Source organism: Pseudorca crassidens, chromosome X, assembly GCF_039906515.1.
Source record: "Pseudorca crassidens isolate mPseCra1 chromosome X, mPseCra1.hap1, whole genome shotgun sequence".
In the NCBI taxonomy this organism is placed as follows: Eukaryota; Metazoa; Chordata; class Mammalia; order Artiodactyla; family Delphinidae; genus Pseudorca; species Pseudorca crassidens.
In genome coordinates, this window is record NC_090317.1 from 47,853,067 (window position 1) to 47,866,581 (window position 13,515).

The 13,515-nt window shown below is 36.3% G+C and overlaps 1 pseudogene; it reads left to right on the forward strand.

The window, feature by feature from the left end:
- The first annotated feature begins 287 nt into the window (after positions 1-287).
- Positions 288-13,515, forward strand: part of LOC137217250 (protein N-lysine methyltransferase METTL21D pseudogene) — a 128,812-nt pseudogene continuing 115,584 nt past the window's right edge.

The following is a 13,515-nucleotide window of genomic DNA, read 5'->3' on the forward strand; positions in this document are numbered from 1 at the left end:
AGACTGCATGGTTTAAAAAAGAGAAATATATTTTCTATCACAGTCTAGAGGCTAGAAGTCCAAGATCATAGGTCAGGATTGTTTTCCCGTGAGGCCTCTCCTCCTGGATTGACAGCTGCCTTCTGGCTATATCCTCACATGACCAGAGATCTCTGGTCTCTCTTCTTCTTCTTATAAAGACACCAGTCCTACCAATTAGGGCCTCATCCTTATGACCTCATTATTAATTACCTCCTTAAAAGCTCTATCTCCAAATACAATCATATTGGTGGTTAGAGCTTCAACACATGAATTTGGAGGGGGAGGGGGATATAATTCAGTCCATCACACCACCCTACTCCAGTCAAACACCAATAGGAAGTACTCCCCCATCACCCACCCCTACTGTAGTTTCAGCAGGGCCAAGTGAGGAATTGATCTTCATCCCATCTTTCAGCCCTGTTGGAGCAGACAGCATGCTTCGATTCCCCTGCTGGGTGTTGTTGGTGGAGCCTAACAAGGAGCTAATCTTCCTTACACTGTTAATGGAAACAGGTGGTATTGGCACCTTGACAGGTGGTATTGGCAGGTCAAACAGAGGAATGATCTTCCATTCCTTCTCAGGAGAATCAGATAGTGCTCCCAAACCCCCCAAGGGTAGTGTCCATGTGCTCTAATGGTGAGCTGAGTCTCCACTGCTACCCAGAAGTCATGAGACTGAACAAAGTGGTGCAAGTCAATGCTAGTAAGCACTCCACTTTGCCCCAACCTCAGAGATCAATGAAGTCCATTGGGAAGCTGAACAACCACACTTACCCAGCAGCAACAAGACTGAAGGGGGTGATGTAAAACAGGGCTAGTTGACATGCCACCTGCCTCCCCCCTCATTTGTCACTAGGATCCAATGGTAATATGAGCTTCCAGTTCCACCCTACACCAACAAGTTGGTCCAATAACAGGAGATTGGCTTGGTGACATTCTGCTCTCCCCTTGCCTTAGGGTCAGGAGGCTCCATGGGGAGTTAAGTCTCCACCCAATATGACATTAAGTCATTGGAAGTTATGAGGAGTGTAGCTAGTTGGTACTCTACTTCCACTTACTCCCCTCCCCTGGTGTTACTGAGGTCTAGTGGGTAGCTGAGCGTCTGCTACCCACCCTGCAGCAACAAAATGGTGTAGGTTAGTCCTCCACTTCCACACTCCCTAATGGCAATGTGGCCCAGTAGGGAATTGATCTTATATATTCACTTGGAGGCAATATAGATGATAATTATATCATCATAACTAAGAAGATGATATATTCAATAAAACTACTAATAAGTCAAGATAGAATCCTAAAACAAATGTTCAAATAACCCAAAGGGAAAAAAAGATAAATAAACAAATAACCAAAAGGAAGGTAAGAATAAAGAAACAAAGGAGCCAAACATAAAACAAAAAATAAAATGGCAGAGTTAAGCCCTAATATATCAATAATTACCTTAAATATAAATGGTCTAAATACATCAAGGAAAAGGAGATATTGGCAAAGTGGATTAAAAAAACATGATACCACAATATGATGAATACAGTTGACCCCTGAACAACACAGGTTTGAACTGCACAGATCGACTTTTACTCAATTTTTTTTCAATACTATAGTACTACACAGTCTGCAGATGGATGAATCCATGGATGCAGAATTTCAGATACAGAGGGAAGACTATAAAGTTATATGCAGCTTTTTGACTGCACAGGAGACAGGCACCCCTAACCTCCACATTGTTCAAGTGTCAACTGTATATGAAACTCACTTCAAATATGACATAGGTAGGTTGAATTTAAAAGGATAAAAAAAGATATACCATATAAAATTAATCAAAAGAAAGCAGGAATGTCTATATTATACCTGATAAAGTTGACATCAGAGCAATATATATATATATATATATATATATATAAAATATATATTTATCTTTCATCCAGCATTACATGTTCTTTATATATATGTGTGTGTATGTATGTATGTATATATGAGAGAGAGAGAGAGAGAGAGAGAGAGAGTGTGTGAAAGGGAGAGGAAGAGAAAGTTGATATAATGTATATATGTATATAAATAGTAATCAAGACTATGCAGTGTTGGCAGAAAGATAAACACAGAGATCAATGGATCAGAATAGAGAACTAGAAACAGAACCACACAAATATGCCCACCTGACTTTTTACAAAGGTGAAAAGCAATGAAATGGAGGAAGGATGGTCTTTTTGATAAATTGTGACAGAGCAACTGGACATCCTTAGGCAAAAAAGATGAACCTTGACCTAAACCTCACATCTTACACAAAATTGAACACAAAATTGATCACAAACATATGTAAAATGTCAAACTATAAAACTTTTAGAAAAATCATAGGAGAAAAATCTCTAGGATTCAGGATGAATCTAAAAGTTCTTAGACTTGACATCAAAAGTAGAATCCATTTTTTAAAAATCAATAAATTGGACTTCATCGAAATTAAAAAAAAAAATGTTTGCTCTGCAAAAGACTTCACTAAGAACACATAAAAACAAGTTACAGAATGGGAGCAAATACTTGCAAACCACGTTTTCAACAAAGGACTACTATCTAGACTATATAAAGAACTCTCAAAATTCAACAATAAAAAACCAAACAATTCAACTAGAAAATAGGCAAAAGACATGAACAGACATTTCACCAAAAAAGAATATACAGATGGCAAACAAGCATATAAAAAAATGTTCCACCTCAAATGTCATAAGGGAAATGTAAATTAAAACAACAATAAGATACCACTACGCATGTGTAACAATGGCCAAAATCCAGAACACTGACAACACCAAATGCTGATGAGGATTTGAAGCAATAGGAACTCTCATTCATTGCTGGTGGGAATTCAAGATGATACAGCCACTTTGGAAGACAGTTTGGCAGTTTCTTATAAAACTAAACATACTCTTACCATACAGTATAACAATTATACTCCTTGGTATTTACTCAAAGGAGTTGAAAACTATGTCCACACAAAACCAACACACAGATGTTTATAGCAGCTTTATTATTAATTGCCAAAACTTGGAAGCAAGCACAATGTCCCTCAGTAAGTAAATGGATAAATGAACTGTGGTACATCCAGATGATGAATATTATTTAACATTAAAAAGAAATGAGCTATGAAGCCATGAAAGACATGGGGGAAACTTAAGTGTGTATTACTTAGTGAAAGAAGCCAATCTGAAAAGGCTATATACTGTATGATTCCAACTCTATGACATTCTGGAAAAGTCAAAGCTATGGAGACAGTAAAAAGATCAGTGGTTTCCAAGGACTGGAGGGAGGGAAGGGATAAATAGGTGGAACACAAATGATTTTTAGGGCAATGAAACTACTCTGTGTGATACTGTAATGGTGAATACATATCATTATACATTTGTCAAAATCCATACAATGTAGATTCATCAATTGTAATAAATGTACCACTCTGATGGGGGATGTTGATGGTGGAGGAGGCTATGTATGTGTAGAGGCAGGGATATATGGGAAGTTCCTGTATCCTTTCACTCAATTTTGCTGTGAATCTAAAACTGCTCTACAAAAATAAATTCTATTAATAAAAAAAAATGCTCAATATCATTAGCCATTAAGGAAAGGCAAATTAAAGTCACAATGATATATCATTACACACTTGTAAGAATGGGTAAAATAATAATGATAACACTTAAAGATGGCTAGAACATGAAGAAACTACACTTGGAATATAAAATAGGGCAAGCACTGTGGAAAACAGTTCAGCTATTTCTTATGAAACTAAACATGCAACTACCATACAACTCAGCAAGTGTACCCCTTATGCATTAATCCTAGACAAATATAAATTTAGGTTAACACAAAAAAACCTGTACACAAATTTTTATCATAGCCTTATTCCTAACAATTAAAAACTGGAAAAAAACCCAGATGTCCTTCAACAGATTAATGACCAAACTGTGGTATATTTATGCCATGAAATTCTACTCAGCAATATGAAGAAATTCATACATTCAACGACCTGGAAGAATCTCCAGGGAATTATGTTGAGTATAAAAAGTCAATCCTTAAAGGTCACACACTGTAATTCCATGTATATAACATTTTTGAAATGATAAGGTTATAGACATAGATAACAGGTAGGTGGTTGCCAGGGATGGAGGCAAGTGGGAAAGGAGGTGGATGTGGCTATAAAAGGAGAACAGGAGGAATCTTTGCAGTGATGAACTGCTCTACACCTTGACTGTATCATTGTCAGAATCTTGGTCTTGATATTGTATTATAGTTCTTCAAGACACCACCATTGCGGGGAAATGGATAAGTGAACATGGAATATCTTTCTATTATTTCCTACAATCTTTGTATTATTTCTTACAATTATCTCAAATCCTAGGTTTTATAAAAACTCTAGGATAAACACAAATAATAAAATAGAAATATGTATTTCAAGATGGTGATGAGGAAAAAATGGAAGGAGAAAAAATAAATCTAAAAGAAGGAAATGAGGAGGAAAAAAGAAAAACAGGAAATGTGGGACAAAGTGCAAAACAATATGTTACAGATTAATCCAGTGAAAATATTTAAGTAATCATTTCTCTTAATTCTGATGGATGTTGCTCTATTGTTTTATAATATGTCGTATTGTAGAGAAGTGTGTATAGAAGTTGATTTTATTCTTTTGAAAGTAAAGTCTTTCCCTCTAGAAGTTTATGGGGTCACTTATTTGAATGTTTCACTAGGATAAACCTAACAATGCATCTCTTACATACATATATATATAGATATATAGATATATAGATATATATAAACCTAGCAATACATCTCTTATATATATATATGTGTGTGTGTATATATATATATACACATATATATACGTATATATATATATGTGTATATATATATATATATAGTTTTTTTATAAGCTATCTATCTTTCTATCTCGCTCTCTATCATACATGGTGATTACTTGTTTGCAAATAGTTATGTTTCCCTCTCTTTCTGGGCTTAAGTTAGGATATCATTTGCCCACCTCCCATGAAGTTAGGGATGGACATATATGACTTGCTTTGGCTAAAGAAATGTGAGCACCAGTGGCTGTGTGTAACTGTTTATTAGTGAATTCCTTAGTGTAACTTGAAATTTATTATTTTAATTTCTTTAACCCTTTAAAAGATAAAATCATCCCATCTATTGAAATTCCCAAATTGATGACTGTGTGTTTATTTCTAGACTTCTAATTATTGGCTCTTTATCATATCCACAAAGATATTTTCATATATGCAAAGACTTGAGATGTATATTCTCTAAGTATTCTTCCTGAAAAGTAATTGAAGCTGTTCTATTTTTTATGAAGAAAGAAAACAATAAATCTTGATAAAATGTTATAGTAAGAACTGATAATGAGCACTGAACAAAGTTATGTAGATTTGCCCAAACAAATATACATTTTGCTATAATATAAATATCAACAATTAGTATTAAAAATGAATATTACATTTAAAATATATTTGGAAGACTTGAAAAAAAGTTTAAGGAAATGGATATGCATAATATATAAAAGCCAGATAAAATATTGCCTTCCATGAGTTGCTTTGAGTTTCCAGCATCAAATATTTCTGGCATATTACTTTCTACTTCACTTCTTGTTATTTTTAGAGAATTAGTAAGTTTTATAAAAGTCCACAGCTCAAAAATATCAATTTTAATGGCAGTCATTCATCCCTACAATTTTATTTCTTTATATTTTGAAGCCTTTGCGTCCAAAAGAGTTCTATTTGAAAAGCAAATTCTATTGAAGGAAGTTTCTCCTTAAAAATCAGTTAGTATGTTAATATATAGATAGAACTATAGCATAGGATGCTACATTGATGGAAATTGTCTATGGGAATGACAAAAGAAAATAGGGCTCTGACATGAGAGGTGAAAAGACCAGCAAATGCAAATTTCACACTTATGTCCATGGTCTAAATCATACAACTTAAAAATGCATTAAAAGTGTGGCCCTACAATGATGTGTTGATGCTACATGGAATTTTCAGTGGAAATCAGAGGAAATTCACATAATAACACCAATGTATGTGATTCAGTATATACTAAATATGATCTGAGTGATCTAAGGACAACAAAAAAAATACTTTTAATGGGTGGTCATGGAAACAACTGCCTTTCATGCCTTTATCTGTACTTTCCTGTGTCTCCTGTGTCTTGAGGGGAAGGGAAAATTTAAAAATTGCCCCCTGATTTAGTTACTATATCTGTCATGCCTTCAAAAAACATGAAGGTAGACCCTTGAAAATTATCTAGAAAATAGATATATCTGTGTTTTTCAAATGGATACACTTGGGTTATATTCTTTTGGTCACCTATATCTGATTGACTATTGAGACATTGCAGTTAAAAAAATATATATGGGACTTGTCAAAATACAATATCTGAGGTAAGTTAAATGATGCCACCTCACTGTAAAGCACTCAACATTCATTCAATAAAAATATATATTAAGCAATTTGCTATGTACATGGTGTTTGATCAGCACTTGGGAATATGACGGTGAAAAACAAACAAATGGTACTGGCCTTCCTGGAACTTATGCAGTGATTCCCCTACATTCGAACCTTCAAGTTGTGAACTTTCAAAGATGCGAACTTGTGTCCATCAGTGTCAGGTGTCAGTGAAATTGCAACTTGCTCTCCATCTCCTATTGCTGACGATCCTTCAGCTCTATCATCCCCCACCTCCCCTCCCTCCTCCAGTCAGTAACTCTTCTTGCCTGTTCACTCGCTGCCAGCGCCTGTACACCAGCTGTTGTACTGTACTTTTCAAGGTACTGTACTGTAAGATTAGAAATGGTTTCTTTATTTTTTGTGTTTGTTTTTTTATGTATTATTTGTGTGAAGAGTATTATAAATCTATTACAGTACAGTACTACATAGCCTATTGTGTTAGTTGGGTACCTAGGCTAACTTTGTTGGACTTAAATTGGACTTACGAATGCACTCTCGGAACAGAACTTGTTTCTATGTAGGGGACATCCTGTACTCTTGTGGGAAAGACAGTTAAAACTACTTCCAGGGCTTCCCTGGTGGCACAGTGGTTGAGAGTTCGCCTGCCGATGCAGGGGACACGGGTTCGTGCCCCAGTCTGGGAAGATCCCACATGCCGCGAAGCGACTGGGCCGATGAGCCATGGCCGCTGAGCCTGCACGTCCGGAGCCTGTGCTCCGCAACGGGAGAGGCCACAACAGTGAGAGGCCCATGTACCGCAAAAAAACAAAACAAACAAACAAAAAAAACTACTTCCAAAATTAACTATTTAATTACAGTTTTGACCAATACTCTAAAGATGTTTAGAGAGTGCATCACAGGGGCATCTGCCCTAGACTGGGATCTGAGAAGGGGAGAAGGAGAAAGAAAATTCCAAGCAGAGGGAAGAGCATGGGGGAAGGTCCTGAGATGGGGAGGAACAGAGTTCATTGCAGGAACTGAAAATCTATGTGGGTCCAATTCAGAGTGGATGAAAAGTGGTATGAAACGAGCACATAAGGGCCATATGAAAGGTTTTAATCTTCATCCTAACAGCAATGGGAAGCAATTACATATTTCTAAGAAAGATAATGTCAGAATCCAAAGACAGTTTTTTTTTTAATAAATTTATTTACTTATTTATTTATTTATTTATTTTGGCTGTGTTGGGTCTTCGTTGCTGCACATGGGCTTTCTCTAGTTGCAGCGAACAGGGGCTAGTCTTCGTTGCAGTGCGTGGGCTTCTCATTGCAGTGGCTTCTCTCATTGTGGAGCATGGGCTCTAGGTGCGTGGGCTTCAGCAGTTGTGGCACGTAGGCTCAGTAGTTGTGGCTCACGGGCTCTAGAGTACAGGCTCAGTAGTTGTGGTGCACGGGCTTAGTTGCTCCGTGGCATGTGGGATCTTCCTGGACCAGGGCTCGAACCTGTGTCCCCTGCATTGGCAGGCGGATTCTTAACCACTGTACCACCAGGGAAGCCCCAAGACAGTTTTTAAAGATTATTGTGATTAGAGATAACTAAGTCAGATGAGTATTTCCACAGTTTAGGTAAGGAATCATGGTAACTAGGACCAAGATGTGGCAGTGAGAATGAGAAAAGCAGACATATTTGAAAGATTTGAGAGATGTTTTAGGTGTAAAAATTGACAGGACATTTTTTTTAGTTAAACTTTTTATTTTGAGATAATTGTATATTCACATGCAATTATAAGAAATAATACAGAAAAATTCTATGTGTACTTCACCCAATTTGCCTCAGTGGTAACATGTTGCAAAATTGTAATACAACATTACCACTAGGATATTGATGTTGGTACAATCAAGATACAGAACACTTCCATCACTACAAGGATCCCTCATGTGGCCCTTTTATATAGCTCCATGTACTCCTCCCGTGATTTCTTCCCACCTCCACCTCTCCTTATTCCTTGGCAACCATTCTATTACTCTTTGTATAATATTTCAGCAGGACTTTTATGACTAATTAGTTGTGGGGTATGAGAGAAAAGAGAGGAGTCAAGGATGACTGCCAGGTTTCTTGCTTGCATAATTGGATATATAAAGTGCTGAATGAGGACAAAGTTTGAGGAAGGTGATGATTTGTTCAGCTTTGTCCATGCTGAATTTGAGTGGTTTGTGAAATATACAAGTGGAAATGCTGAAGAGAGTTGTAAATATGAGTCTGACCTTTACTGTAACTTTTCACAGTGCCCGGTGTTAAAACGCATATAATTTCCAATTAAATTATCAATTAAGTAGTTTTGTCCCCATTTTACAAGTATTATGCCACTGTGTCTCCATCTCCAGTCAATTGTTTTTCATCTTTTTTTACCAGTTACTTCTCACAAGAATATGCTCACAACATTCTTGGTAAGCCAAAATTTTTGAATTAATGTCATATATAAGAAACAGTCACCTGAAAATTAGCAGGCTAAAAATGAAAGAGCTGGAGAGTAAATGTTTCCATATCTCCTTAGCTACTGCTGACTTACCTATAATTTTTCCTTTCTGGTTTGTCTCTTTAACAGCTGTTTGAATAAAAATGTTGATATGACCATCAATTCTAAAAATATCTTTGCTCACTGTCAAATCACTTGAACATTCATATCTTATGAAGACAAGGAATAAGAGGGGCTAGAAATATCCCATCAAGGATGCATATTTTTGAAACCAATGAAGAGTTGAAACTAATGAAGTTGAAATAAAGCCACAGGTGTTGACTAGAGTACATAGCTTTTCCCATGTATTTTCAAACACAAATGTCTTAGTTCTTTCCTATGCCTAAAATAGGTAGCACAACCCATCTCTGAATGCCAGCAGTACTGCTTCAAACACACACAGACTGTGGAGGAGTCACATGGATCATATTTGTGCACAACACGCTGGCAAACTGTGACACAGAAAGGCAGGAATGTGCCTGCTGAGTGTTCACTTTACTTCGTCCTGTACTTCACAAAATGTTTTTCTAACACTCTTGATTTTTTGATTGCTGATGCAGCATCCTCCAGACCTTCAAAAAATGATTTGAAGTTAAAATGAGGAAGATATATTTTCAGAAAAATGAACACTTGGTGTTATGTTTTTCCATTTCCAAGAAGGAGCATTAAGAGAAGCTGAAGAGTGTGGGGGCAGAGGGCTGCAGGGATTCTAGAAGGCTGGGAATATCAGTTAGTAGGAGGTAAAATCAACTTTGGTTTCCCAAATGGTTCTTGTTTCTAAGAGCAATTTTCACAATGAAAAGTGAACATTGAGTAGAAAAATCTTAACCTTAAAGTGCTTGAAAGGAATATAAATTTTGTCCACATAACTTTAAATGGCTGAACTTTTTAGTTGTTGTTCTTCTTCTTTGGGATCACTCTTTTATATACTCTGTTAGAAGGTCCATTTGGTATACATTTTTCTAATAAGAAAAAAGAAAGAATAGGTAAATATTATTATGAAGATTAGCCATGTTATTTTTATCTGCCTATAAAAATTCAGAGAAATAGAGAAGAAGAAACAAATGAACACAGAGCCCAACACTGACTTTTGGGTTCTCACAATCGTTAATCAATTTGAGGAAGATACATGGTTACCAGAGGTGAGGGGTGGGAGGAGGGGGAATTGGATGAAGTCAGTCAAAAGGTACAAACTTCCAGTTGTTAGATAAACAAGTATCAGGGACATAAGGTGCAACATGATAAATAACATTAACACTGCTGTATGCTATATAAGAAAGTTGTTGAGAGAGTAAATCCTAAGAGTGCTCATCACAAGGAAAAAATGTCTTTTGTTCTGTATATATATGAGAAGATGCATGTTCACTAAACTAATTGTAGTAGTCATTTCATGATGTATGTGAGTCAAATCATTTTGCTGTACACCTTGAACTTATATAGTGCTGTATGTCAGTTATATCTCAATAAAATTAGAGGGAAAATACATATATACATACATACAATACATACATAAATTTGAGGAAGGGAAGGTATGAATGTTTGCAGTCTATGGATCACCATAGAAACATCATACTCCTTCCACAATGCCCGCCCCCCACGTCAACATGTTTCACCACATCCTGCTTTTACTCCCTTCATTTCCCACTCCCCCATTCCCTACACATAGGGTCTGCTCCAGAAGCCTCTTGATTTTGGGGAGCCAAAACACAGCTCCTTTTCTCAAAAAAGGTTGCCACCCTAAAGACTTCTTCCTATGAGAGGCCTACTATTCCAGCCTCCTGCTGAGAACATTTCCAGATTGATTCTTTCAAATCTCCATCGGAAGCAGGGAGAAAGAAAAAAAAAAAAAAGAAATTGGGACAACTCTATATTCACTGATGTAATCTCTCCAAACTTAAGAAATTTGCTCACACATGGTCTCACTAATGGTAAATTTAACTTGCATCTGCACACAGTAACTCTCTTCTTGAGTAAAGTTCATCCCTAACAGCTTCCTGGAACACACTTACCTTTGCCAAAAAGCATATGGAAAAGAGAATGTTATCTTTTACAGGCCATTTTCAGCTACAAAGATCTCAAGGTAGAGAAGAAAATTAGTTTTATGACAGTTAGGATGGAATCCTGTTTCATTTTCCCTATCTCATTCTAACTCAGCCATACTGGACTCCCTGCTTTCCTTCTAACCTGGAGGCTCACTCCTGCCTCAGGGCCTTTGCATTACCATTCACCTTGCCTCAGAAGTTGTTCCCCCACAAACCTCTCTTTCTTATCTCACCTCTTGTCTAGTCCTGTCAACTTATTAGAGAAGTTTCTCTGTCTCCTTATTTAAAACTGTAGACCTCTCTCCTCCATTCCAACTCCCATTCTCTGCTTTTACCTCTCTTCAAAACACTTATCATTATATATACTATTTGTTTGATTTTATTTTTCTGTTATCACTAGAATATAAGCCCCATGAAGGTAAAGATTGTTTTAACATCTTTATTGGAGTACAATTGCTTTACAATGGTGTGTTAGTAGGTAAGGATTTTGATCTGTTTTATTCATTGGTACATCCTCAGCACCTAGAAGAGTGGGAACTCAAATATTTGTTGAATAAATGAAACAGTGAATGAGTGAACAAATGAGTGAATGAGGAAATTAATATTGGGCTAAAATAGCACTAGATCTAAACCTGCACTCTAACTATCCTGTACAAATAAAAAGTATTAAATTGCACTGCAAGTGACTCACCATCATATTCAACTTAATCTTATTTTGACTTATAGGCAACATCATATACTTTGTGTAGGGTAATAATTTAAGTCATTCATTGATTTATTTGTCAATGACATCATGAATACAGAAGAAATTTCCAATTGTGTGCTAGTAATTTAGCTAGGCTTTGAAATGCTGAAAGATTTGGTGTTCTCTGATGGTGGTTATTGTGTTGTTTCCCACCCCTACTGCATGTTAAATTGTCTTCTGTCATTCCTTTTTGGTGCTATTAGATTTGCTGTCTGCCATTGCAGTAATGGACAGCTCAAGAACAGATGTTTATGAAGTATCATTGATAACAATGTTGTGTGGAGTCAAAGGCCAACAAGCTTGACGGATGAGGAGGAGGTTTGGGCAGCTGATACATTGCCTCAGTGAGGGAAGTTTTATACTTCCTATGCCTCAATGGCTTCTGGAAGCAGTCAGCCATTTTTAACCAGGAGCCACAGCTGTGTAGCAATACCTGATCTCTTGATTTTTACCACTTTGACATTCATCATTCTCCAATTTAGCTATCTTTGCATTATTTAGTTTCATGGCTGCTAAATTTGTGTCCTCCTACATTCTCTTCAGTAAAGTTGCTTCTCAGCACCTGTAGTTTATGCTGCAGAACTCTGACTTACAGTATCACCTGACTAGGCTTCTTTTGCCATTCTGTATGCGGTCAAGTTAGACTACTAGGAGAACTTTTAAATAGAGCACTCTTAGCTTACCAGAATAATCAAACCCCTCCCCCTCCCTACCAAAAAACTCTATTACACTATTGTGAAATACTCAGTGTTGCTGTTTTTGTAGTTTTAACTGTTTTGAGGTAGTATCAACATACCTGTGATTTCATATAATCATAGATTGCATGGAACATTAGAGTTTACCCATTTAAATGACATTAGTTTTTCAGATGAGGGAATTAATGTCCCCAAAATATAAGTCTCTTGTGAAAAATCACAAAGCATTTAACTTCCTACATGAATATAATTCTATAATAGAACCTGTGCAAACCTGGTCCTTAACTCTTGTTATCTAAAAAATAGATGTGTTAATAAAAAAAGATAAGAATATGTGTAAAATGTATCACTATAATCCTAATTTCCTTCACTATTCTAAAACATAGTCATAAAACATATTACATTGGGAAAATTCATTCAGTCAGTCAATATACATTATGTATCTGAATTGTGCTTGGGACTGTGCTAGGGAGCCAGGGATATAAATGTTATTAAGAGTCATAATTCCTGTCATCACAGAGCTTACAAGATATTGGAGAAAAAATGAGTAAATAGATATAATTACAGTTAAATATAATAAGTAGCAATACAGGAGAGAAAGAGCAAGTTATGGGAGCACAGAAGAGCAGTACATATCCTAGACTTCGATGGCAGTGTGGATCAGGGAAAGTTCTCTAGAAGAAGTGATCTGAAATTGAGATATGAACAATGAGTAGGATTTAGCTGGGTGAAGAGTTGGTTGAGGGTACTGCAGGGAGAGGAAGAGAAGATCATGCATGAACGCCTTGAGGTAAGAGAATACATGACATGCTAGCAGATGGAAAGGAGGCTTAACATGGCTGGAAAATCAAATGCCAGTACATTAAGGCAAGAGATACAGCTCAAGAAATAAGAAAGATTTTATAAATTCTACAAAGGAGCTATGGCTTTATCTTAAGACCAATGAAGAAATCTTTCAAATAAAGGAGTAGCATGATAAAAAAGTAGGGTTAACTTATTCTAGTTACCAAAAAAAAAAAAAAAGAAGAAGAAGAAGAAGAATGAATGAATTAAAGAGTGTAAAACCGGAGTC